We start from the raw sequence: 5352 nt of genomic DNA, 5'->3' as shown, positions 1-5352 counted from the left end.
CTAGCTACTTTTCCTGGTGTTACTGTAGACTTTTCTGCTGTTTGAAAGTTCTGAAAGTGAAAGTCTCTGTTGTCACCAAGTGGCAGCGGGTCTCCCCACCTCCTCTGCAGCCTGTAAAGCGCTGAGCGGAAGGATATCTACAATCCTCCTCATTCGGACTTGCTCAGCCTACTGACCTCATTTGGTGCGCTGTGATTAAATAGTCCCCAGACTTTGAGAAGCCCTGGCCTTGAGATATTGAGTTATTTTATTTTATTAAGTGATGGCCAATTTTAATGGCAAAATAAATAAACCAAGCAAGAATCAAGTTATTTGTGGTCCTAAATATTTTTAAGGTGGTTTTACTCATTTTTTGCCTCTCCCAAAAAGTTTTTGTTTTCAAAACTTTATTTAAAAAGATATATTAACTTCCTACATAGTCTGCTCAGTGTTGTTGACATTTCTGTTTGTTCTTGTTCATGTTTAAAACCAAATAAAATTTCATTATAAAAAAAAGATATATTAACAAACATTAAATGAACGGTTAATAGAAAGAGACAGAAAATAAAATAAATTGAACAAAAGTAAAGGGATTCTTTAACATTAATTTTTAAAAAAATCCCCTGTAGAGTGTGACAGTTTCAGACAAGTTAATTTTTTCTGCCAAAAAATAGGAAGCTTGAATAAAATTGAACAGGGCTTCATGCTGGAACTGTTGTGCTGCTCTTTACATGTGAAAAGGTTTTTTTAAAAGCTGTTTACTAGGAATGTATTTTTTACAATATTTCATACATTTGTTGTTTATTTGAGAACATTTTATTTAAATTATTACAAGGCAGCACTTTGCAATTATTTTATTTTCCTGGATGTATAATGTTACAATAAATTGTTGGTTTAAACAACAAGCAATTTTAGGTTTTGCATTTTGTTCCCATACTGTACCAAAAATGAACCGAACTGTGACCTCAGAACCGAGGTATGTACCGAACCGTGATTTTTGTGTATCGTTACACCCCTAGTAGTCATGTGACATAAGCCCCATGATGAAATAACTTTTTTTAGTCATTTTGGCATTTGACTATTTAATTTTGTCATCACTAGAGAGTAATTAGAAAAAAATATGAATTTGACAAATTTAGTGATTGCAAATGCTTTGAAATTATGCACAATAGAGGTGGGGCCTCTCCTACCTACAAATGTATCTTATTGACTTCATTTACTAAGGATTTACTCATTTAATGTTAAAATGTAAAAGGAGGCAGCTATTTCAAATAATAACATTGTTCCACTTCAAGGAGCTTTTGTTTTATTTTGAAGAGCAGCAGCACACATGGGTTTGCAGAGACAACAAGTGAGCTGGACTCTCAGGACATTTAACCAGATGGTCTCCTCTGCAGCTTCAGCACCCTGTTAGAATTTTTGGAGCCACTTTACTCACATTTTGAAGAGCAGAGATGTTCTCCTCTTCTGCCTGGCCTGGAGATTTTGGTATATGGCTCCATCACTGGAAGTTCTGCAGTGCATCTGTATTTGCAGAGTCCATTTCCATCTCTCATACGGTATTCCGAAGTCATTCCCAACCACCTTCCAGGTTTGTGACAGGCAGTGATTTAAGAACCCCTCTTCGGGATGAGACCCCAAAACATTCCTCCTTGTTGTAAAATCAGACAAGAATGAAAAAAACATTAAAAGTTCAGAATTTCTGAACATTGAAAATATTTGAACATTGGGAACTTTTTTAAATTTTCCTGACATGGGACAATAAATATATTTCTTAAAATATAAAGATACACGAAACAAGTGTTGTGTTCTTTTCGTTACAGTCTGATGACACCCCTGTCACACCTTAATGATTTAGCCAGCATATGCCAATCGTTTTAAAATGCTGGCATACGCTTGCGTACGTCTAATAAGTTATGGGTACATTTTTATAAGTTAAGAGCACGTTGAAGCATGCTGATGTACACTGTAATATGCCGAATACCTCAAAAAAGTTTGAGCATGCACAATATTTTCAAAGTATGCCAGCAGATGACTCATATAAGTTGTAGGGACGTAATGTGATTGTTGACACGTTTCTTGTAATTTACTCATAAGTCGAAATACAGCCATTAATGCTGTCCATTGATTGGCTGAAGGTCTTAATCTTACCTGTCCATTTCAGTCAGATTCATCATCACAGCCTGGCAAAGACCTAGCCACATAAAATATCGTGATTTTAGAAAACAACTTCTGAAAATACTTTAATTCCTGGTTGGAAACGTAGCATTTTGAAGCAAGTCCTTCAGTGGTTTCTCTGCTCTACGTGCGTTTCTCAGCCTGAGGATGCCAGTTTTATAGTATGAACACTTCCCCCTGCCTAATCAGTCAAATGGGGGAGTCGGGGCACCAATCAGACCGCACGGGGGGGGGGGGGGGGGTGCAATTAGACCACAACCAGCAATTCAGTCATTCACATCAGTGTTTACCACAGCCATCAGTCGACTCATCAGCATTTTGCATGTGATGAAAATAAATCCCATGATTCACCAAGACAAAGCAATCAGAATTATGTCTGTATGTGGCAGAAGTGTCATACTTGTAGAGGCATAAAGTTACACTGACAGTCGCACTGATGTCTCTGGGTCCTCAACCTCTGAGATGTTTGGCAATGCCAATATGAAGGTCCATATCTTTTGGGTCCTGGTGCTGTCTTGTCTTACTGTATGATTGTAAGACTTGGACACTAACCATAGACTCTATATGTACTCGACAAACTCTGTGTGACGTCACCCATACATTTTCTACAGAGTCATGGAAAATGCTGTTCTGAGTGTTGCTATGTTGGCAGTGCTTACTCAGCTGACCCATAAATAGGTAAACAGGTAGAGCATAGCCAAGACCCTATGTGACTTGGGTGGGATGAATGCAGCCGGAACACCCGGCTTGGTTGTTCGAAATCCAGCCTATACAACTAGTCCAAAAACCTGCTTGATTTGTTACAATGAAATACACATTTGATTGCTCAGGCCTGATGAAGGCATGCACTCCCTGAGTGCCCATAAATGTGTCGAACAGAAGTGTGGAGTGATAAAGCATGTTGTAAAAAGTAAGACTGCTCCTTTGCTTTGTACTCTGGGTCGCCACAGCAAATCTGAGGTGGATCTGCATTTTGAAGTTATAAGCTGGATGCCCTTCCACATTACCTGGAGAAATGCCTCAGGGGTCGGATTTGAACAGGGAACCTTCCGCACTAAAACCAAGCACCCCAGCACAGTGGCGAAGCGTGTTGTCATCCAGTTTTTAAGCTGTGATTCAGGCCATAACTCTCGAGCAGTCCCTCATCAGTGGTGTAAAGTCATGTAACTGATACAAGCAGCCTCTTGACACCATAATTGGAGGTTTTATTTTGTTTCACAGCGATCAGACAACCACTCATCAACAAAACTAGCTCAAGCACCGCTCTCTACATTCAGGCCAAAGGCTAATTGGGTGACCTTTAGCCTGTGTCAGTGAACAGCTGAGTGTATGGCTCATCATCGACACAAAATGATGATGGATCAAAATGCTTCCAAACTGAGTTAACTGAACCAGTGTAATAGGCAGGAAGTCATTTATTTTGTTATATCATTTCCTTATTTCTTCCTTGCTCCTTATTTTGTAACTCATGCAATCCTTCACCATCCTCATCATTGCATTAATGTTTGTATTTTACTTTGTTTCTAATTCCTACAGCATCTTAGGATGGCATATCAATTCTAAATATCAAATACAAATTATTTTCGGATTTACCAGTTGATTTTTGATTTCCAAATGGGTGTTACAATGGCTGCAGTCCAAAATGCCCCTAGACCTATTCAGCATAGACCTATAGCCATCCAGAGCAATGAAACATGATGTACATTGAGCAAAAGGAAATTGTTGACAAGCTGAATCAGTTTAGATAACAAACTACTGTGAACATTAAGTGGTATGTTTACCACTGTGTTACATCACCTTTCCTTCTAACAATATTCAGTAAGCATTTGGGAACTGAGGACAATAATTGTGAGTGTCATGATTGGGTATAAAAGGAGCATCCCCAAAAGTCTCAGCCATTTGCAAGCAAAGATGGGGCGAGGATCACCACTTTGTGAACAACTGCATGAAAAAAACAGTCCAACAGTTTAAGAACAATGTTTCTCAATGTTCAATTGTAAGGAATTTAGGGATTCCATCATCTACAGTCTATAATATAATCAGAAAATTCAGAGAATTTGGAGAACTTTCTACATGTAAGCGGCAAGGCCGAAAACCAACATTGAATGCCCGTGACCTTCAATCCCTCAGGCAGCACTGCATTAAAAACCGACATCATTGTGAAAAGGATCTTACCGCGTGTGCTCAGGAACACTTCAGAAACCATTGTCAATTAACACAGTTCGTCACTACATCTACAAGTGCAAGTTAAAACTACCATGCAAAGCAAACGCCATACATCAACAACATCCAGAAACATTGCCGCCTTCTCTGGTCCCAAGCTCATTTGAAATGGACAGACGCAAGTGGAAAAGTGTCCACATTTCAAATTGTTTTTGGAAATCATGGACGTCGTGTGCTCTGGACAAAAGAGGGAAAAGACCATCCAGATTGTTACCAGCGCAAAGTTCAAAAGCCAGCATCTGTGATGGTATGGGGGTGTCTTAGTGCCCATGACATGGGCAACTTACACATCTGTGATGGCATCATCAGTGCTGAAAGGTACATCCAGGTTTTGGAGCAACACATGCTGCCATCCAAGCAACGTCTTTTTCAGGGACGTCCCTGCTTATTTGCTTATTTCAGCAAGACAATGCCAAGCCACATTCTGCACGTGTTACAACAGCGTGGCGTCGTGGTAAAAGAGAGCGGGTACAAGACTGGCCTGCCTGCAGTCCAGACCTGTCGCCCATTGAAAATGTGTGGTGCATTATGGTGGTTGGCTCTCACTGCGGTATTGTATCACTTCCTGTTCCGGAGCACAGCGTTGTTTTGCTGTATCTGTTAGCTGTTTAATCTGTGCAGTTAGACTGATCTAGTTAACTAGATAATGATTTGTTTCACAGTGTAATCTCCACATGCCTTAAATAAAGCACTCCCTCTGCTGAATCACCTCTAAATTATTTACACATTATTCACTTTGTGTGTTTTTAGGAATCCGCTAGCTTAGCGCAGCTACTAGCTCTTAGCCGGTTTAGCATGGCGGCTTCTCCTGTCTCTCCCACACTTTTCTGCTCTGGGTGTGAAATGTTTAGTTATTCCTCGGCCTCCTTTAGCAGTAACGGTACTTGTAATAAGTGTAGCTTATTCGTAGCTTTGGAGGCCAGGCTGGACGAATTGGAGACTCGGCTCCGCACCTTGGAAAATCCTACAGCT

This window comes from Thalassophryne amazonica, chromosome 2, assembly GCF_902500255.1.
Source record: "Thalassophryne amazonica chromosome 2, fThaAma1.1, whole genome shotgun sequence".
Classification (NCBI taxonomy): domain Eukaryota; kingdom Metazoa; phylum Chordata; class Actinopteri; order Batrachoidiformes; family Batrachoididae; genus Thalassophryne; species Thalassophryne amazonica.
The sequence above is the reverse complement of the archived record's forward strand: the minus strand, read 5'-3'. Positions refer to the sequence as shown.